This window comes from Schistocerca cancellata, chromosome 8 (assembly GCF_023864275.1).
Source record: "Schistocerca cancellata isolate TAMUIC-IGC-003103 chromosome 8, iqSchCanc2.1, whole genome shotgun sequence".
In the NCBI taxonomy this organism is placed as follows: Eukaryota; Metazoa; Arthropoda; class Insecta; order Orthoptera; family Acrididae; genus Schistocerca; species Schistocerca cancellata.
In genome coordinates this window covers 328830631-328854279 of record NC_064633.1, presented here as the reverse complement: position 1 = coordinate 328854279, position 23649 = coordinate 328830631, and the positions used below count along the sequence as shown (strand labels likewise).

At 42.0% G+C, this 23649-nt stretch overlaps 1 protein-coding gene across 4 annotated transcripts in view; it reads right to left on the bottom strand.

Annotated features, from left to right (window-relative positions):
* The window catches only part of LOC126094841 (uncharacterized), a 255530-nt gene that overhangs the window by 208225 nt on the left and 23656 nt on the right, over positions 1–23649 (bottom strand). Inside the window, exon 2 of one of the 4 annotated variants that reach the window (XM_049909441.1) lies at positions 18398–18459. The exons of 1 other annotated variant lie outside the window; for it this stretch is intronic. The gene's annotated coding sequence lies outside the window, so the exon portion shown is untranslated. Of the gene's footprint in view, positions 1–18397; positions 18767–23649 lie in introns of those variants that run through there. 2 more of the 4 variants (XM_049909440.1, XM_049909438.1) reach the window with 2 other exon arrangements.

The window sequence follows — 23649 nt, the reverse complement described above, 5'->3', positions numbered from 1 at the left end:
AACAGCATAAAATAGACAATTACACAGTTATATACGTTAGGTCTTCCGACTACGAAACTAATATGCTTATAAGGGTTACGCTTGGTTCGAATTGTGAACGTAATTAGCTTTAGCGTAATATGTAAAACAGTATTTTTTCTTTCATTACTCTCATGGGCACATTTAAATTAATAACGTTGACGAAGTAGCCGAGTATGCTGGTAGCATAACAACTCAATCAATAGAGACCAAAACAGGTCGAATATCGCGATAGTTACTGTAGTTGGAAATATTTCCACAATGATAGGAGAAAGTGCAACGATCAACATAATAGAAATCCTGACTGCTGAGGGATAAGTGTGGGTGTGATGGGCTGCTTGAAGGTGACTTTTGTACGTTTTTCTTGAATAACTCGAAAACCGAAGCCTCCAGCGAAAACGTAAATCAATCCAAAATTTAGCTACATTAAATCTCCTACGAAAATGTTCTGTTAATTTTTACTGTCGGACCAATAGTTTGCGCGTAGAGAAGGAGAAAATACAAAAATCTCGCGCGTTGTTTTTTAATGCCTTGTATAATATTGCGTGTTGCATAAAACGACAGAACTAGGGGCTGCAGAATACTTCTGTATGTAGTGACTTTTCATCGTTTATGGAAAGCCAAACATTGTGTGAAATGAACTTAGAGATTCCTTTCAGCATACTCTCTATGTCGTTTGATTTTCCATAAAGATCAAAGAGTCACCTTTAGTATGCGTATATTGCGTGACACCATGTGTGTAATTAGCGGGCGGAATTTGTCTTCGAGTCGCACTATGTCCATTGGCTACCGTGAAACTAGAGGCCAGTGGGTCCATGTCGTCAAGAAGGCTACTGCATTCTTCACGTGAGTAAAAAGTAAGACAGCATACAAGATGGCCATGAGATACACAGAAACTTGCTGATATTGGGAACAAGGTGGCTGGAGGCTTGATTTTCAATTTTCGGGCATACGTTTTCATATCCATACGCAACAGCAAATACTCGGCGTACGAAGCCGTCGTCTGGCGATCACAGCGGAAACAGGTTGTTCCAGATGCTGATGATGTCCTGACTGCCATTTGCATCTCATTGACTCCACGCCTCTTTCTGGCTCTCTTCATCGCCCTGCGACACCCGTCACTCAGGATTTGTAAAATCTCTGCCACATTATTGACACAGTTTTCTGCACCTATTATAATTTAGAGTCATTTTCTCATCCACAAATCGCTCTAAATCTGTGAGCTCCTCTCTCGCAGTACGTATCTCGCAACCTAACTGCTGCAACTTTAGAGAAAGATCGGCGGTATCTTTGATGGGATAAGCTCATCGTGATAAAAATAACATGCACTGAGATGACAAAAGTCATGGGATAGCGACATGCACATAGGCAGATGGCGGCAGTAACGCGTACACAAGGGGTATAAGCGCAGTGCATTGGCAGAGCTCTCATTTGTACTCAGGTGTCTCATGTGAAAAGGCTTCCGACGTGATTATCGACGCACGACGAGAATCAACAGACAATGCACGCAGATTGGTAGTTGGAGCTAGACCCATGGGACATTCCGTTTCGGAAATCGTTATGGAATTCAATATGCCTAAATCCAGTGTCAAGAATGTGGCGAGAATCCCAAATTTCAGGCATTACCTCTCACCGTGGACAACGCAGTGGGCGACGGCCTTCACTTAACGACCGAGAGCAGCGGCGTTGGCGTGGAGTCGTCAGTGCTAACAGAGAAGCAACACTGCTTGAAACAACCGCAGAAATCAATGTAAGAAGTAAGACGAACGTATCCGCTGGGACAGTGCGGCAAAATCTGGCGTTAATGCGCTATGGCAGCAGACGACCGACGCGAGTACCTTTGCTAACAGCAGGACATCGACTGCAGGCCTCTCCTGGTCTCGACACCATACCCGTTGGACTCTGGACGACTGGAAAACCGTGGTCTGGTCAGATGAGACCCGATTTCAGCTGGCAAGACCTGATGGTAAAGTTCGAGTGTGGGGCATACCCCACAAAGTCAGGGGACCTAAGTTGTCAACAAGGAACTGTGCAAGGAGGTGGTGGCTCCATAATTGTGTGGTCTGTGTTTACACGGGATGGACTGGATCTTCTGGGCCATGTGAACCTATCATTGACTTAAAATGGTTATGTTCGGCTACTTAAGATTCCATTTGCAGTCAGTCATGGACTTTATGTTCCAAACGACGATGCGCCATGTCACAGGACCAGAACTGTTCGCGACTGATTTGAAAAACTTTCTGGACAATTAGATTAGATTAGTACTTTTCCATAGATCATAAATACGACACTTCGTAATGATGTGGAACATGTCAGGTTAATAAAAAGTGTCTATGCAAGATATTACATTACACAAAATATTACATGACACTTCATATATTTTTTTTTTTTTGTGGGTTTGGGGAAATTACCCACTATCTATATCCAAAAATTAATCTAATGAGTAGAAGGAGTTGCCATTAAGAAATTCTTTTAATTTCCTTTTAAATGCTATATGGCTATCTGTCAGACTTTTGATGCTATTAGGTTACTGACCAAAGACTTTTGTGGCAGCATAATTTACCCCCTTCTGAGCCAAAGTTAGATTTAACCTTGAGTGGTGAAGATCATTCTTTCTCCTAGTGTTGTAGCCATGTACACTGCTATTACTTTTGAATTCGTTCAGATTGTTAATTGCAAATTTCATAAGTGAATATATATATTGTGAGGCTGCAGTGAAGATTTCTAGCTCTTTAAATAAGTGTCTGCAGGATGATCTTGGATGAGCTCCAGCAATTATTCTGATTACACGCTTTTTTGCAATGAACACTCTTTTACTCAATGATGAGTTACCCCAGAATATGATGCCATACGAAAGCAGAGAATGAAAATAGGCGTGGTAAGCTAATCTACTGAGATGTATATCGCCAAAATTTGCAATGACCTTAATAGCATAAGTAGCTGAACTCAAACGTTTCAGCAGATCCTCAGTGTGTTTTTTCCAGTTAAACCCCTCATCAATGCATAAACCTAGAAATTTTGAATATTCTACCTTAGCTACCGATTTCTGATCGAAGTCTATATTTATTAATGGTGTCATTCCATTTACTGTGTGGAACTGTATATACTGTGTTTTGTCAAAATTTAATGAGAGCCCATTTGCAGAGAACCACTTAATGATTTTCTGAAAAACATCGTTTACAATTTCACTAGTTAATTCTTGTCTGTTGGGTGTGATAGCTATACTTGTATCATCGGCAAAAAGTACCAGCTTTGCATCTCCGTGAATATAGAATGGCAAGTCATTAATGTATATTAAGAACAGCAGAGGACCCAAAACCGAACCTTGCGGCACCCCATTCTTTATTGTTCTCCAGTTTGAGAAATCACCAGTTGTTTGTATATTATGTGAACTGCTTATTTCAACTTTCTGCGCTCTTCCAGTTAGGTATGATTTAAACCATTTGAGCAATGTCCCAGTCATACCACAGTACTTTAGCTTATCTAGAAGTATTCCATGATTTACACAATCAAAAGGCTTTGGCAAATCACAAAAAATCTCAACGGGTGACTTCCGGTTACTCAGAGCATTTAATATTTCATTAGTGAAAGTATATATAGTACTTTCTGTTGAAAACCCTTCTGGAAACCAAACTGACATTTTGTTAAAACTTTATTTTTACAAAGGTGTGAAGCTACTCTACAATTAGAGCTAATGATCTCCTGACATGAATCCCATCAAAAATTTTTGGGACATAATCGAGAGGTCAGCTCGTGGACAAAAGCCTACGCCGGCAACACTTTCGCTGAGGGGCGTTTGAATAGTCCGTGCAGAGTCCGAGATATGGCACCACCGGCGCGTATTGAGGTCATGTTTAGTTAGTAGCATCTTTGGAAAGAACGTACACCAAGTTTCAGCCATATTGGTCTATTTCTTTGTGTTTGACATTCGTGTGAATCAAGGAAGTAGAGTGATTGTCAAACAAATGAGGAAGAAGAATTTCGTGTGGTGATTAAACATTACTTTATGAAAGGCAAAACACCTCAGGAGACTAAAGAGAAGCTTGATAAACCTTGCGGTGGCTCTACACCTTTGATTAGAACAGTTTGTAAGTGATTTCAAAATTTTCGGAGTGGCCGTGTGGGTACAAGTGATGCTGAACGTTCTGGACGCCCTGTGTAGGTTACGACTCCAGAAATGATTGCTAAAATCAATGATATGGTGATGGGTGACAAAAGAGTTAAGGTGCGTGAGACTGAAAGTGCTGTGGGCATCTCGAATGAATGCGTACATAATATTTTGCATAAACATTTGGACATGGGAAAGCTATCCGCAAGATGGGTTCCGCAGTTGCTCACGCTTCACCAAAAACGGAGTCGGGTGAAGTGTTGCAAGGATGGTTTGCAGCTGTTCAGGAAGAATCCGCAGGACTTTAAACGTCGTTTCGTCCTGTGGATAAAACATGGATACATTACTATACTCCTGAGACGAAACAACAATCTAAACAGTGGTTTACCAAGGGAGAATCTGCACCAGAAAAGGCGAAGACCAGTCCTTCGGCCGGAAAGGTTATGGCGACTGTCTTTTGGGATTCGCAAGGAATAATCCTAATCGACCATCTTGAAAAGGGTAAAACTATTACATGTGCATATTATTCATCGTTATTGGACCGCTTGAAAACCGAGCTGCACGAAAAACGCCAGCGATTGGACCGCAAAAAATCCTTTTACATCACGACAATGCACCAGCACACACCTCAGCAGTTGTAGTCGCAGAATTAATGGAAACAGGATTCCAACTTTTTCACATCCCCCTTCCCAATCCTCCCCCCCCCCCCTATTCTCCAGACTTGGCTCCCTCGAACTACTATTTGTTCCCCAATTTCAAGAAATGCCTGGCGGAACAGAGATTTTATTCAAACGAGGAGGTGATTGCAGCAACTAATAGCTATTTTGCAGACTTGGACAATTGCTGTTATTCGGAAGGGATCAAGAAATTAGGATAGCGTTGGATGAAGTGTATAAGTCTAAAAGGAGACTATGTCGAAAAATAAAAAAGGTTTACCCCAAACACGTAAGTAGGTTTTCTTTTTGCACGGACTTTCAAACGCCCCTCGTTTAGAGGCAGCATGGCTCAGTATTTCTGAAGTGGACTTCCAGCGACTTGTTGAGTCCATGGCACGTGAGTTGCTGCACTACGCCGAGCAAAAGAAAGTTCGACAAGATATTAGGAGGTATTCCATGATTTTTGTCACCTCAGTATAAGTGTGTTGCGAGTTTAATAAAAACGATTTCGTTAACGTTAGTCTTTAGTCTGAACCATTTCTGACTGATATTAAGATAGCAAGGATTTTATCTCATTTCTTTTCTCTGAGGGGTTGTTACCTATACTTTGTTGTCGCGTATCCATGTTACACAATGGAAGTCTTCGATATTCTTGTGTCTACTAACGAAAATCTAAAACCTTTCCCTTAACGAAACTCGGGGATGTTCCTCATTTCATCCTAATAACGTATGTTAGTTTGCAAGTGTGGTAGCTCAATAAACAGTTTTAGGTAATGGACTTAGAACGGTCTTCAAATTCGCGTCCGGCAATAGAGATTTACGTTTTCCTCATTTCCCCTCGCCCAATTAAAGCGACAGCGAGATCCACGTCGTGAATCGAACCCCGGGCTGGCTGCATCATAGGCAAGCACGTTACCACTCAGCTAAGCAGGCAGACACACACTCGGAAACAGCCAAACATTTATTTCATCCTTCGCTCTCTAATCAGACGGAAATGTAAATAACATCTAAAACTGCAGAATACACCGTATTATATTTATAAGCAAGTCCCAAAACTTGTTAACAATGCCAAGATGGCAAAGAAAATATTTGCATGTAGCGGGATGCTAATCTACATCCTTCGACTCCATAAATCAAAACATTATCCATTACGCTAGCATATCGTCGTGTAATATCGGTCTCCTGTCTTGATTATCATGGTATCTCTAAAAGGCTTATACCGACGATGCGTTATTAACTGCCATTTAATGATAATGGTGACATGTTTGCGACAAATTTTCAATGTGTCGTTATCTTGAAACGGCAGACTGTAGGTTTTACACTGAAGCGCCAAACTGGTATAGGCGTGCGTAATCAAATACAGAGATATGTAAACAGGCAGGATACGGCTCTGCGGTCGGCAACGCCTATATAAGACAAGTGCCTGACGCAGTTGTTGGATTGGTTACTGCTGCTACAATGGCAGGTTATCAAAATATAAGTGAATTTGAACGTGGTATTATAGTCGGCGCACGAGCGATGGGACTGAGCATCTCCGAGATAGCGATGAAGTGAGGATTTTCCCTTACGACCATTTACGATTGTATCATGAATATTAGGAACCCGGTAAAACATCAAATCACCGACATTGGTGCGGTTGGAAAAAATCCTGCAAGAAAGGGACCAACAACGACTGAATTGAATTGTTCATCGTGCCAGAAATGCAACCCTTTCACAAATTGCCACAGAGTTTAATATTAGGCCATCAACAATTGTTAGCGTGTGAATTGTTCAATGAAATATCATCGATATGGGCTTTCGGAGCTGAAGGCCCACTCGTGTACCATTGATGACTGCACGACACAAAGCTCTATGCCTCGCCTGGGCCCATCAACACAGACATTGAACTGTTGATGACTGGAAATATGTTGCCTGGTCGGACGAGTCTCGTTTCTTATAGTATTGAGCGGATGGACGTGTGAGGCTATGCAGACAACCTCGTGAATCCATGGACCCTGCATGTTAGCAGGGACTGCTCAAGCTGGTGGAGGCTTTATAATGATGCGGGGCGTGTGTAATTGGAGTGATAAGCGACCCCTGATTCGTCTAGATAAGACTGATAGGTGACGCGTACGTAGGCATCCTGTCTGATCAACTGCATCCATTCATGTCCATTGTGCGTTCCGACGGACTTGGGCAATTCCAGCAGGACAATGAGACAGCCCACACGTCCAGAATTGCTACAGAGTGGCTCCAGGAACACTCTTCTGAGTTTAAACACTTCCGCTACTCACCAGACTCCCCAGACATGAACGGTATTGAGCTTATCTGGGATGTCTTGCAACGCCCTGTTCAGAAGAGATCTCTACCCTCTCGCACTCTTTGTGGACAGCCCATCAGGGTTCATGGTGTCAATTCCCACCAGCACTACTTCTGGCATTAGCCGAGCCCATGCTCCGGCACCTCTGTGTGCTCGCCGGGGCCCTACACGATATTAGGCAGGTGCACCAGTTTCTTTGGCTCTTCAGTGTAACAAGCATGTTTCATGCTCCATTTGTTCATTACTGATGATTACAACTCACTCCTGTGAGAGCACTCTTATATGAAAGCATTAACTGTCGATAAATCTTTATGTGTCATTTAGTTACAACAATAATTACAATAAATGGCACCAAGAACTGCGTGTTTTTATAAATCGCCGATAAGCGTGGATTAAGTCTTTTGAGAGGCCCGTATCTAACGCTAACGGAAGTAGTTAACAGTTCCTGCTGTTGTCGATGCAGTCACATTTGCTGAAAGTCTTGTGAAATGACTGTTATCCTAATAACGAACTGACCGGAGTATTAATATTGAACGAAGCCTTTCAAAGTCGCGGATAACTCAGTATTTGATTAGTTCCATGTTAATAATAGATCCCGGACACTTATTGTTTTTAAACTCTTTCGAAGTCTGTAAGATTTCGTCCGCTATTATGAAATCTACACGTGGTTCATGCTCTTTAAAATGTTCGTTTCTTAAATACAATTTTTATTATTTGTTGATCGGCCGTCTCAAGCGACTAATATCTCAAAATCGTCCTTTAACAATTCCGTGCTAATAAATTTTTGTAACGTACTTCACTCCCGTGTACTTAAATATGTCCAGGATTTTTTCCTATTTTGTGAGGTAGAAATAAAATGTTCCCGCACGCTCCTAATTTGTCCTTCTAGTCTGTGTAACTGGACAAATAAGACAGGACGATAAAGTATGCCATCTTCACGACATCGGTTTAACTTCTGTGCACCTCATATAACTGTGCGAAGAGTTTTTGGGGTTACGGTCGTTACGCCGGCTGAAGTAAATTACGCAATGGGCCTTCTTATCGATCTAATCGCGCCATAAGGTCAGCTCCGTTACAGTGGTTCCATTTATCTGCAGCAGTCGGAGTTCCGTACTCCCACGACATTCCGGTGGGTCGCTGAACTCAGCAGCAGCTCCGACCTGTTGTAAACTACACATCTAAACCGTTCATTAGCGTTAAGTGAGTCAAATAAGCACCAACTTGTTTATTAGTCTGGGACAGAAACAGGTGTTGAATACGTGCATTGCTGCTACGGTCGCAGGTTCGAATCCTGCCTCGGGCATGGGTGTGTGTGATGTCCTTAGATTAGTTAGGTTTAAGTAGTTCTAAGTTCTAGGGGACTTATGACCTAAGATGTTGAGTCCCATAGTGCTCAGAGCCAGCCAATACGTGCATTGGAACAAATATTTCACGTCGTTTGTTCCAACGCATGTTTTCAACACCTCAAAATAAAGATCTCCAAAATCCTTTAAAACTTATCCCGTAATAATGTTGTTACGATGTATGTTCACTGTACCTTGTGATAATGTTTCTTTTCCGCTATATGATCCTTGCACCTAATATTTCCAGACGTCATATTTGTTTACAAAATATGACAGTATACAAGTGATATGTTACGACGGTGAAAGGAACCTGTAACCACTGGAGGTACTCTATTTTACTTATTTTATTTTTACCGTTTTATATACATTTTTTTTTGTCGAAAGAAATCCGAAACCATGTTCTGATATCGTGCTTTGTTTCTCCACTAGACAGTGCCATAGGTTCCTCCGAAAAATCGTAACACAACACACACACACACACACACACACACACACACAGCCGGCCGGAGTGGCCGAGCGGTTAAAGGCGCTACAGTCTGGAACCGCACGACCGCTACGGTCGCAGGTTCGAATCCTGCCTCGGGCATGGATGTGTGTGATGTCCTTAGGTTAGTTAGGTTTACGTAGTTCTAAGTTCTAGTGGACTTATGACCACAGCAGTTGAGTCCCATAGTGCTCAGAGCCATTTGAGCCAACACACACACACACACACACACACACACACACACACATACATACACAGCCACGTTATATTAACAAATGTATATCACCTGATGATCGAGGTTAAAACCTTTGAAACGCGTCGTGGAGATGAATAAACAGTGACTGGTAACAGTAAACTTGTTTCAATAACAGTCATGGTAAAGGCTAACAGAAAATATTCCCATCTAAAGCTACCCTGGTTGTTATACAAGGTGACTGGAGTGAAGCCATAGTTACAATAATAATCGTATGGCTCAATGGTCTGTGCAGGTCTTTCTATTGGACGCACTTCGGTTACTTTTGTGTGCCTAATCTACTGCAGTAATACAAACGGGGAAAGGGGACCTACAGCTTAACATGGAATCCTAATCAAGTGTGATTTCTGCTGACTATTGCGTCGTTGAGATGTGAAGCCTGTGTTACAACGCAGACAGAAAAAGCCGTAGTCCGACCGAGTTCGGTCGCGCGACCGCTATGGTCGCATTTTCGAATCCTGCCTCGGGCATGGATGTGTGTGATGTCCTTAGGTTAGTTAGGTTTAAGTAGTTCTAGGTTCTAGGGGACTGATGACCTCAGGTGTTAAGTCCCATAGTGCTCAGAGCCATTTGAACCTGAATACTGTTTTCATTTATTTCTTTATTTATCTTTTGTTCGTTGAATCTGGTCTGAGCGAACATCACTTGACACTCGTTGAAGTTGGTCGTTGAGTCCTCTACTCAGTTTTTTTTAACTATTGTTACAGAAGGAAGCTCCATCAGACCACCATGACTGACAGCTGGAGTTGTAAAAATGTTTAATAAAGGAAACACAACTAATTGTAGAATTGCCGAAATACCGGCCTTCTTAAGGCGAGGTTCAGAATCCAAGCCAAAACATTAACGAAAGTATTGGTATAGTAATTATGCTATTATTAAACGAACAACTACACTTTTTGAAAGAAGACCATGAACAGATTATATTCTGTGTAACAGAATATATGGAACACACAAAAAATTCATCAAAATAACATAAAAAAGGGAAATTAAGGAATGGAAAGGAGTCCCAGTCAATCTGCTAAATTGTGTTAAACACCTCTACCATTAAATATGTACATTGAATCGGAGTTAATCGACCAAAAATAGCAAGATAATACTTTTAAACCATGGTGCCACACAAAAATGTCCTTCATCATCTGCTCAACATTCGTCATTGGAAAATACACTTGGTTATGAAATACAGAAAGGCGTTATCACATATGAATTTATATTTTACTTACGAACAAATAATCATAAAAGTCAGATGATGATTCACGGAATTCAGTGCTCAGCTGCATTTAATAACAATAACGTATGTTGTTGGAACAGCTGTGCATAGACCTAAGATACAACCATTTATCGGAAAACGTTTACAAGAGCAAATCTCTTAAGAGAAAACAAATATGGTCAACAGCTTAATATTTTTCAAAACCGTGATTATAGTTTGTGTTTGGACGATTCCAAAATTTAGTCGTTATGAAGTTATTTGGCACAACTGCAAGAAACGTAGATGGCAAAGACATTGTTTAGTAGGTGGCAGTTTTATACAACCATAGTTATTTGTACAGTCCTGTATGGAGCAGTGTGTTGGATCACGACAGAAAAAAACGAGAAATTCAGGTACAAATGGTTCAAATGGCTCTGAGCACTATGGGACTTAACATCTGAGGTCATCAGTCCCCTAGAACTTAGAACTATTTAAACCTAACTAACCTAAGGACATCACACACATCCATGCCCGAGGCAGGATTCGAACCTGCGACCGTAGCGGTCGCGCGGTTCCAGATTGAAGCGCCTAGAACCGCTCGGCCACCCCGGCCGGTGACAAATTCAGGAAGCAGGAATGATTTTCTGTGTTCGATTTTATGGTACAAAAAAGTTGATTGCATCCGAAATGAAGATACAAGACTCTGGTTACGACTGAAGAACATTGTGAGACATCCGATGAAATTATTGAATTAAGTAGAAAGAAAGGCCAGTATTACTTATAAAAAATAAACTATAATTACCAATGCATAGGGAAAAGTAGCAGAAGAACACAGTAGAAAGGTGGAAAGACCAAATTTGACATACTTGAAGACGGCGTAGTCTTGGGTAAGATTAATTCCTGTTGTCGTTGATGACCTCCGTTCTCGCGAATGCAAGTCGTTAGTGCTAACCGCTGCTCTGTAAAGTAATACTTAAGTGTAGGTTTCTTTGTGAGAGTTAGCGAGTTTCATTCGTAATCTGTGTGTGTTCTTCCGTTAGAGATGCAGATATCTACTCAGCAGACCAAAAGGTTCAAATGGCTCTGAGCACTATGGGACTTAACATCTATGGTCATCAGTCCCCTAGAACTTAGAACTACTTAAACCTAACTAACCTAAGGACAGCACACAACACCCAGCCATCACGAGGCAGAGAAAATCCCTGACCCAGGCGGGAATCGAACCCGGGAACCCGGGCGTGGGAAGCGAGAACACTACCGCACGACCACGAGATGCGGGCAGACCAAAAGGAATTATAATTTAAGTTACAGGGTTTTTTAAACTAGGTAGGAATTAAGAGAGTGGAAGTTAGTTATCGTTTTATTTTCATGCCGCTAAACAGCTACTGTTGTACGCTATTGAAAGAAAGACTTTGCCGTCTGACCGTGAGCGATGGAGATACAGAGAAGAAATTCGGGGAGTTTAATTTTGGGGTATCGGCGACGTTATAAAAATGTATAGTACTGTTTGATTTAGAGGTATAAGAATTATAAGAATGATATAAAATTTATGATTTTTTTGAGGTTGTAAGGAGAGTGGAGTTTTTTGTATTATATTGGAGACTGTCACACACTATACGTTACTGAAAAGCCACATCTGTTTATTTACCAGATTGCAGCCAGCTCTTTTGAAAAATTTCGTTTACATACAAATGAATGATTTTGGCTTGATGAGAAAGTAGATGTACTTACTTCAAATCGGATTACCGCATTGCTTAATTCGACCTTTCTTTCCAGATAGCAGCGTAATTTGTCGTTATTTTTCAGGTAGGTAAAGAAATTTCAAACTTCATCGGTTGTACTGGAAATTCAACCTATGTAGTGGCAGTATTGGTTCAATATTCATAAACAGGAATAGTAAAGAATGTGTTAGGTGAGTTCTTTCTGTCGAAAAAGGACATCCGTTTGCTTTTTCATATATTTGTGGTAATTGTTGCCTCTCAGTGTGTGACGCTGGAGCTGCAATCATATTTAATGTGAAAACATTTTATGAAATCGTGGAAAGCATATTGCTTCTCCTTGAGCTTCCACCTATATAATACAAGAAAAAAGGGATATTTATCATGAAATACTCAACAGAAAACATTTGCGTCACTACTCATTACACGTTGAAATTTATTATTTCTACTAGTAAAATAGTTTTATTTCGGATGCAGGTCTATTGGCCATCGGTATCCCGTCAACTGAATTTCAGTTGAGTTTATTTCCAACAGTATCTCGTTCACTTCACGGACGAAGTTCCATTCGCGCCGTTACCATTCTACGGATACTACTGACGTAGTACCTTTTCAGCTCCACTTCGTTGGGTTTGAAAGACAGAGTAGTAACTATAGGAATTATAGGGGAAGCCATAATTGCAAATGTAGTAGGGAGTAGGACAGGAAAACAGATCATCATCCGCTGCTCAACGAAATGGTGAAACAGGAAAGTTGAAGAGAAAAAAGTGCTACCACAGCTGACTATATTATCTCACTGGTTTATTGGGATTAACGGTATAAAATTACTGTACGTCTGTGTACAAGTCAGCGATACCATGACTCGATAGTTAGACTCAGGTATTTTCACAATTGACAGGCTTAATGTTAGTTGCGAGTGATTGTTTTGCTTTCATAGTGTCGGGCTGGTAGTTAAACTGAGTTAGACTTTCCCGGCTACAAGACTAAACAGAGACGCAGTTCAGTGGTTTGACTGTCTCATTAAGACAAACTGTGCGGTAGAGCGTGATGAGTTATTGATGATGCTGCAGCCGTCGGGTGGGGAGCTCGCTGGCTCTTTCTGACAGCACGCTGCTGTTCCCTGGCACTTGGTTTCTTCCTGTGCCTTCACTTTCATGGCAGTATCTTTGCTGCTAAGCTCCCAAAGTCAGACCTAACGCACACTCGTCGCAGCCATCCACACTGGTTGGCAGAACATAGTCATACGCAAGGATCTTACCAAAAGCATCAGTAGAAGAGCACACGGCAAACCGTGGCAGCAATTGAATATGGCTGTGATCCAGACTGTTAATGACAAAAAACTAATGACATCAATTTTTCTTGCTTACGATATTTTTTGCAACGGGACAAAACTTCTAATTCGACCAAATATGATTCTCGTTAATCCAACCTGTCGTCAGTGGTCAAGCTCTTGTATCGACACATCGCTTAGTTTTGAGGGTTAGATACTAGAATAAGCTTTTGTTGCATATGGCACTACACTGCACTTCACAGCATGGATGTACGGAGACAATTTACAGCCGAAAATACTTTAAAATAAAACGAAACAGCTGTGGTTGAATTAAAGACTCACTGCAAATACAGAATATGTCACAACCAAGGTGTCATATTGTTACTGCGAATGTTTTGTGATAGGCCTAAAAGTAATTGTTATTGACGTTCACAGCAACGTGTAACCGCCCACTTTTCTTTCACAGTACCACGATAGCTTTCTGTTGTTACACCCCCATCAACAGGGTGACTGAAATAATTGCAGTCTTTTCTAGGCTACATGTAGCATCATCTACTGGTTGTGGCAGGCTGAAATAATATTTGTGTACGATGCACTGCCGCTGCCGAAAATTGAACCATGTTATATCCTGAATGGTCAGAAACAGTTTGAAACACTTATAAAAGTATAGTAGAGGTGGATTGTCATGATGATGATATTTGGTTTGTGAGGATCTCAACTGCACGGTCGTCAGCACCCGTTCAAAGTCCCAGTTTTTACACAGCCCAATTTTTTCACAGTCCAATGTAGCAACTGTCACGAATGATGATGATGGTGATGAAATGATGAGGACAACATAAACACCAGTCCCCAGGCTGAGAATCGAACCCGGGACCCAATGGTGCAGGTTGGGTTGTGCTGAAGAATAACTGTTCAGAAAAAAATCGATGCGTTGTGAGTTAATAAACATTGAAGTTAGCCAATCAGGCCGCAGCGCGTGCGAATTCAAGAGACCCGCCAGAGACGGTATTGTCCAAACCAACAAGAATGCGGTACAAAAACTGGACATAGGACAGTAGTAGGGATCGCACTCCAGCCAAAAGTGAGCAGCCTCGCCCGCACTGTCATCTATGCTATGAGAACGACTGACAGTAATTGTATCCGGCGGGCTGCTTGAATTTGCGCGTGAAACGCCTTGATTGGATAACTTCAATGCTAACTGATTGGGAAATGGCGCTGGGTATCGAATCTTTGTCTTAACAATAATTTCTCAACGCAACCTACCCTGAAAGACCCTTACAAGATTTTCAGACTGGTACTGCCCACCATGGAGAAAAAAAAATCCACACGTTTGAGGACGTTGCTCCAGCTTATATGCAACCCCACAGCGACTCCGAAGCGGGTGTGTAAGCACCGACTTGCATGCAACGGGCTACTATGGCCTTATAACGAAAATCTTTGGTCATCCTTTACGAGTGATTTTGAAAAGTAGTGACAAACTGCCCGAAAAAATTGTAAGCAGAAAAAATATGACGTACAGAGCGAAATATTAAACAATGAACACATAACTGGAAAGAGCAGGGTTCGAAACACTCCCTAGCCGTTAGTCGTTACGTTACCTGTAGTTTTTCTAAATCTTTTAACATTTATACCTGATTAGTTCCTTCCTTGTCCATCCTTGCAATCCGACTGTACTGTATTAGTCGTCGACGGGCTCTTAAAACTCAATGTTTCTGCCTTCTACTGCTTCCGAGCTAGGCGCTTCACTGGCTGGAATGCTGGACCCGGGTAGCCATCCTAAAGTAGGTTTTCCATGTTTTCCGGTATTCATTTCAGGCCATTTCTGTAGATAATTCAGTAATCAAACTTCGAATACTTCCCTCTTATATTCTCCAGCTGCGCAAGCGTCCAATCTCTATCTCAGCATTGACGGGACGTCAGAGTTGTTTTCTGGCATTGCGCTACCTTTAACCTAACCCACATGATGATGAAAATATAGAGCTTCGAAGACAATAGAACTTCAGAACGGAAGTCAGTCATCACAGATATTTGAATATTTCAAGAAATTATTCGTTAAATCTGCGACAGCAGAATTTAGGATAACAGATTAATCTGTAGCTTAGAGGTCCAAGTTTGTTCCATATTTATTTAACACACCTTTCGTTAGAACTAAGTATAGCTGCAAGACAAATTCAGAAAAGCTGTTTTACCTAACAGACAAAGCTCTGATGAAAATTGTGGTGTATGTAGGTGTTCTAAGAGGAATAGTCAAAATTCAGGCATTGGAGGTGTAGTAAACATGGGCTCTAAAATACATAACTTAATGGCTGTGAGCACTGCATCTTCGATACTGTGAATCAAATCTGTTCTACAGCAAGCAACTTGGTTTCCATATTCTTTGAGGGTGTAGTATGGACCAAAAAAAGAAAAAAAGTATCCAGTAAATACTGGGCTCCAAAGAGATGCCTTAAGAGCTATGAGGGCTTGTTCGTCTTCGCTACTCAGAAAACACAAGTCGTCTTCTGAACAAGTGACAGTCCATGTCTATAGGACGACTATTATCTCCTCCAGAAATATGGAGAGCAAACAGCATGGAGTAGGAGAGATTTGTTTCAGAGCATCGAAAATGAAGTAGTGGTCATAGTTCTTTAAGAACGCGTTCTAAAGCCCATTGTTATTAAACTTCTCTGCTTCGAATAGTCGTCTCTGTGTTATACCTGAGTAATGACCTGTCCTCTTGGGACATCATGTATATCGTACAACTACTGCCAAAAGTTTCCAGAGGGTTGGGGAGACAGCATTAATAATTTTTACCCTATGCACCTTCCACCACACAACGTTCGGTGGCTTATTTTTTGTTTACTTTAGATCTGCAGTCCATATTACTAAATGGCTAATCCGCTTCATCGTACCTAACGCCAGTTGCAGGTTGCCTATCTAAGGTTTCCAGAGGCAACAGAAAATTCATTTTTCAATATTTCATATAATTACGCACCGAATTTTAAAAATTTTAATTGCGCACTGAGACTTGTAATCCCATGTTAAAGGTTTAACGCAGTAAAACAAGTTTTACGGTTATCGACTGTGATATGTCTTTAGGTAACGTAACTCAAGGCGCGCTAATTACCCAATATATATTCACCCAGTATTTGAGAATGAGAGCACTTAGGGACTTTCAACAAACTTTACACGTAATTTCCAACCTCTCAGAAACTTTTTATCGCTGACTCCCTCTACAAAATAATGAAAGGAGTAAAGTATGTGCCTCATTTCATTTTCGCTACTTATGCAGTAAACCTTCAGTATCAGGCAGAGGTTATAATTTATTAGAGCTATCTCTTCTCGCGACACATTTTCAGACAGTATCCACATGTATCACTAAATGATCCTGCAAAATTATATCATTGAACGACATATGATTCAGGAGGTACGGCGTCATAAACATTGAAAAGTGCGGAAAACTAACTTTTGCTTAGAATGGAGTGCAAATTACTCAGACGGTACCCATCCGTTGTTCGATAATGAGAGCACATACCGGCTTCCAACAAACTTGAAACATAATTTCAAACCTTTTCTAAACCTCTTCTAGCTTACATGTTTAACTTCAAATACTTAACGCATTATTTCATTTGTAAAGTAATGGAACATTTGAAGCTGTTTTGTACATGGGAGTTCAATTCTTTACAGAATCAGGGGGTGGGGTTTAGTGGTATTTCAGAAACGACATCACAGTCCGTCTGGACAGTCACTTCAGTCATGTATTTCACGATCATGATTTTCGTGTGTGTACTGTACCCAAGCCGCATGCCCTCGGGAAAAATTACGGCCATAGTTTCCCCTTGCTTTCAGCCGTTCGCAGTACCAGCACAGCAAGGCCGTTTTGGTTAGTGTTAAAAGGCCAGATCAGTCAATCATCCAGACTGTTGCCCCTGCAACTACTGAAAAGGCTGCTGCCCATCTTCACGAACCACGCGTTTGTCTGGCCTCTTCAACAGATACCCCTCCGTTGTGGTTGCACCTACGGTACGGCTATCTGTATCGCTGAGGTACGCATGGAGAGCTGCATCAAACCAGTCTCAGGACTGAAGACTACAACAACAACTATTTCCAAGTGTTAACTGGATATGAAGCGTTTCGATACATATCCTTTAGTATTAAGAAGTCGTCGTGTGGAAGCATTTTCATAAGATTTGCTCAATCTGTAACCCCTAAGAAAAACCGAAGTCGCCCGCCTCGGTAGCTGCAAGGGCAGCACGACATATTGCTAACCGAATGGGCCCGAGTTCGATAACAGGCCAGATCAGAGACTTTTCTCCGTTCGGCGACTGTCTGTCTCTTGTTCTTACATGTGTACCGTCATTACTGACACCAAAGTCGCCTCAAACACACTGTCGTAACGTCTTTCTTTCCACTGCGGAGATGGCTGCATTCGCACGAACCAAAGTTACTAAAAATAAAAAATAAAAAAAACAAAAAAATAATAAAGTGACAAATAACAGTTAAAGGGGCGCAGCATTTACACTGATTCGATAGGATTTATTGTATCAAGTGTTATTTTTAAACAGATGACGAGAACTACTTGTTCTTAAGCAGTTGAAGTGAAATGTGCGAATATGGCTGGTACGAAGAATATGTACTTGCCGAAGCACTTCTTCCAGAGTTATCACTTGAAAATGGCACACACGTCGAAATTACGCTTGTGAGATAAATAAAGGCAATGATAGTCAAGGCGGAATATGTAGTATGGTACTTACGGTGTAAGATGTAGATGAAAAACATAAGACAGGTGTTAGACTAATTCATAATGCACACAACTATACATAGAAGTGCAGTTGTCAGCACTGTGCTGTGAAACAATATCAACGTGGTCGACACAGAATGGTGTGCAACAGTATCTCTGGAGACGTATATACGACGCCGGTGGATTAGGCACAACAAAGCCCTCGGGGAGGTCGCTCTGAGATATGCTCGCCGCTATCACAGTGCGACGCGGCGCAGTTACAGCAGCTGAGCGTGTGCTTGGAGCGCTGCCGGCTGTATTTGCAGAACTTTTCGTGGGCGCGTGCCAGCCCGACCGGCTGCTCACCTGAGCCGAGTCGCAGTTTCCGCGTCGTTCGGTGCGGCGTCCCTGCCGGCTGCTGCTGCTGCTGCGTGTTGCTCTCGCGCGCCGCCGTCGGTCGCCGTCGTGCTCAGCTGGCGAACTTTTCGCGCGGACGTCCGCACTGGCTCTGCGCCGCTCAGCGCCCCTCCACTCCCCAGCTGCTGACGTATCGACCGCGACGCGCGCCGGCGCGCAGTCGCCGCACTGTGCTGCACAGCTGCCGCCTTACGACATCCGACCCGCGAGGCGCTCGAGGAAAGGCGGAAACAAGGTCGCGGCTTACCTTTCCGGCGACTTCATTAGAGGCAAAGCACAAACTACTGGAGCCATCCGGACAGTAACCTCCGTTAAAGGAAACCCGAAGGTTGGTTTGAACACACAATGCTTTGAAACTTCCTGGTAGATTAAAACGGTGTGCCGATTCGAACAACCCTACCACAACAAAGGTCAAAATTAATTACGATTGTAGTCTTGCTCACGTTGCTAAATATTGTATTTTCGGGCAACAACAAAGTTATGTGGCAGGGAGCACAGTTAATAGAGTCATTTCTTGAAATAATGGATAAACTAGGCACTCATCTTTTCGTGTTTCCCACGCTGGTCTCGTTGCGAACTCATGGCTCAATTGTCGAAAATGTAGATAGTGATGATTCCAAGCTCGGATGCAAAGAGGCTTAGGTGTTATTCTGCGATATTCAAAAGTTTTATAGATGTGTTTCATAAACCATTCTTGAAGATTAAACTTTTGCAAGTTAGGACAATGGTGATGTAAAAAAGTAATCAGCACTCCGAATTTTAAGTTACACTACTTTTTTATTACTTTTGTTGCAATATCACGTAACTCGTTCCGAAACATCACTTCACAATATAAAACATGCTTGAAAATATCTTCCTCACTGTTAAAGTTCACATTTCATAAACAAACTACAATTTGTGTCTTTTTAACATGGCGACCAAAGCTTTACTCTCTAATAACCGCTTATGCGCCCAAAAATCAGAGTTACAAGTACGCCAATGATCACAGTGACAAAAGAAATAATACACATAACAATAATATCATTGCAATGTATACATATCGATGTATCGAAGTGCCTCTACATTAATGACATCAAATCTGAATGTTGTCACAGAAATATGTTAACTATTTTACAGAAACACAGTAGAATATTGCTGTTATCGAGAGGTTGAGGTGAGGTGCCGTTACGTTATTTAAGGAAACAGGAAGTGTTCAGCCACATGTGAAACGTCAACCACGACCTGCAACAAATTATGATGCCCAAGTAGGTGTTTTAGCTGCTGTCGCGGCTAATCCGCACATCAGTAACAGACAAATTGCGCTGGAATCGGTATTTAGCGACGAAACGTCATTCGCCAACAGCGGTAACTTAAACCGGCATAATATGCACTATTGGGCAACTGAAAATCCACGATGGCTGCAAGTGGAACATCAGCGACCTTGGCGAGTTAATGTATGGAGCGGCATTATGGGAGGAAGGATAACTGGACCACATTTTATCGGTGGCAATCTAAATGGTGCAACGTATGCTGATTTCCTACGTAATGTTCTACCGATGTTACTACAAGATCTTTTACTGCATGACAGAATGGCGATGAACTTCCAACATGATGGATGCCCGGCACATAGCTCGCGTGCGGTTGAAGCGGTATTGAATAGCATATTTCATGACAGGTGGATTGGTCGCCGAAGCACCATGCCATGGCCCGCACGTTCGCCGGATCTGACGTCTCCGGATTTCTTTCTGTGGGGAAAGTTGAATGTTTGCTATCGTGATCCACCGACAACGCCTGACAACATGTCAGCGCATTGTCAATGCATGTGCGAACATTACGGAAGGCAATCTACTCGCTGTTGAGAGGAATACCGTTACACGTATTGCCAAATGCATTGAGGGTGACGTACATCATTTTAAGCATTTATTGCATTAATGTGGTATTTACAGGTAACACGCTGTAACAGCATGCGTTCTCAGAAATGATAAGTTCATAAAGGTACATGTATCACATTGTAACAACCGAAATAAATTGTTCAAACGTACCTACGTTCTGTATTTTAATTTAAAAAACCTACGTGTTACCAACTGTTCGTCTAAAATTGTAAGCTATATGTTTGTGACTATTACAGCGCCATCTATCACAAAGCGAAAAAAGTGGTCCAACTAAAACATTCATATTTCTTTACGTACTACAATAACATATAATAAAAAATGGGGGTTCCTATTTAAAAAAACGCAGTCGATATCCGTTTGACCTATGGCAGCGTCTAACGGGCCAACCATAGCGCACTGTGGTTTCCCCCTTAAAGCTAGACGAGTTTCGTTCATTGTAGTTTTTTCGTTTGACGCTTATTTCGTGAGATATTTGGCCCGGTCACGATCAATGGACCACCCTGTATATTAATACCCTCGGCTGCTGACAGGCGTTGATATATATCAACAGGTGTCAGCAGCCGAAGGTATTAATACATAATTCTAATTACACGTTTCTCCACCTCTAGCCCTTATGCGAGCAGTACTTCAGCTAGGCATTGATTGATAGTTAGATGTCCTCTCCAATTGGCGCGTTAGATCGTCAAAATCCCGATCTGGCTGGAGCGCCCTGCCAATGATGCTCCAAGCGTTCTCAGTTGGAGAGAAATCAGGCGACCTTGCTGGCCAAGGTAGGATTTGGCCAGCGTGAACACAGGCAGTAGAAACTCTTGTCGTGCGCGGTCGGGCATTGTCAAAAATGGTTCAAATGGCTCTAAGCACTATCGGACCTAAGGGAGTCACACACATCCATACCCGAGGCAGGATTCGAACCTGCGACCGTAGCAGCAGCGCGGTTCCGGACTGAAGCTCTTAGAAGCACTCGGCCACAGCATTGTCTTGCTGAAATGTAAGTCCAGTACGGCTTGCCATGCTGAGCAAGAAAAGAGGCGTAGAATATTGTCGACGTACCGCTGTGCTGTAAGACTGCCGCAGATGACAACCAAAGGGGTCCTGCTATGAAAATAAATGGCGCCACGGATCATTTCTCCAGGGTATCGGGCCGTATGGCGTGCGGCAATCAGGTTGGTATCGGAACGCTGTGAGGGGCTTCTCCAGACAGGTCTCAGACCTCGAATCCCATTGATTGGAGTAGAATTGTCATCAGTGATGAGTGTCGGTGACCAGCGAAGACGTGTCTGGAAATGCCCAGGATAATTCTTTCCTTTTTTTTTATCTTATAGTGTACCAGGTCCTGGAGCGGGGATCATAATGCCGATAAGAATTTTTACTAGAAGCGTTCATATCTTTACACCAGGGAACGGCGGTCTATAACGGAACACTTAGGCTAAAATTGGTATAAATCTCTTACGGTTGTTTTGAAATAGGTTATAACTGCATATAATTTTTATTTGGACATTTGTTTTGTTTTAAATGGCTAGAAGAAGATCCCCAACCAAAACGACACCTCTACAGTTATTATATCTGCTTGACTACTCTGTATTTCACAATTACGTGCCTGGCAGAAGGTTCATCGAACCGCCTTCAAGCTATTTCTCTACTGTTCCACTCTCGAACACCCTGTGGGAAAAACTAACACTCAAATCTTTCAGTACGAGCTCTGATTTCTCTCATTTTATTGAGATAATCGTTTCTCCCTATGTGGGTGGGGGTCCGCGTAATCTTTTTGCATTTGGAGGAGAAAGCAGGTGATTCAAATTTCGAGGAAAGATCTCTCAGCTACGAAAGACACGTTTGTTTTAATGATTGCCACTCCAATTCGCGCATCTTATCCGTGGTACTCTCTCCCCTATTTCGCGATAATACAAAACGAGCTGCCCTTCTTTGAACTTTTTTGATGTACTCCGTCTATCCTATCTGCTAAAGATCCTATTTCTCAAAGAAATACTGTAGCAGAGGACGGACAAGCTGTGTGCAGGCAGCTCTTTAGTAGACCTGTCGCATTTTCTAAGTGTTCTGCCAATAAAGAGCAGTCTTTGGTTAGCCTTCCCTCAAAATTATCTTTGTGATAGTTCCAATTTAAATTTGTTCGCAACTGTAATTCCTTGGTATTTAGTTGAACTGAGAACCTATAAATTTATGTGTTTCACAATGTAACCGAAAATTAACGGATTTCTTTTCATACTCATGTAAATGACCTTACATTTTCTTTATTCAGGGACGATTGCCACTTTTCGCACCATACAGATATCCTGTCTAAATCATTTTGCAATAGGTTTGGACTTTCTGATGACTTTACTAGACGTTAAATGACAGCGTCATCTTCATATAATCTGAGAGGCTGCTCAAATTGTCTCCTCAACGGTTTACATAGATTAGGAACAGTAGAGGGCCCGTAACACTTTCTTGGCGAACGCTAGATATCACAGGAAATTACTAAACCAGTCACACAACTGAGAAGATACCCATGGGCGTGAAATTTGTTTACAAATCGCTTGTCAGGAACGGTATTGAAAGCCTTTAGGAAATCTAGAAATATGGTATTGGAGATCCCCTGTCGAAAGCAGTCATTACTTCCCGTGAATAAAGAGTTAAATGTGTTTCACAAGAATGATATTTTCTGTATCCTCGCTGACTGTTCGTCAATTCATCGATTTGTTCGAGGTAATTCATAATGTTCGAACACAGTATTCGTCCCAAAACCCCACAGCGGACCGACGTCAGTGATATAGATCTACAACTCCGCGTGTTAATCGTGTGTAGTTTCTTAAGTATTAGTATCTCTAGGTACGGATCTTTCGTCGAGTGAGGGGTTGCATATGATTGCTGAATATGGAGCTATTGTATCGGCATACTCTGGAAGGAACCTATGGGATGCAATCTAGACCGGAGGTCTTGCGTTCACTAACTCGACTGACATTAAAACTGGGCCCGAATTGAATGAGCAGAATTTCATTACTGCCACGCATTCTACATTAGGCAACTTGTATAATAATATTAGTATGGTAAAATTACATCTTACCTCTAACATAATCTGATGCTGAAAATTACGTCGTTCACCAGCTTCGACGCAAAAAAATAAATAAAATTCACTAGTGACACAAACTCAACAGCTTCATCCCTCAAATTCTAGCGAATGGTGGAGTAATATTTGCACTTCAGTGCAAGCACAGCGTGCGTCCGCTGTTTTGTGGCAAAACCAAGAGACACCAGAAAAATGCCCCATACTGCCCACCGGTCCAAACTAGTCTCTGTTCTCCTGTATCAGTTTCCAAATTTCGTAGCTAACTT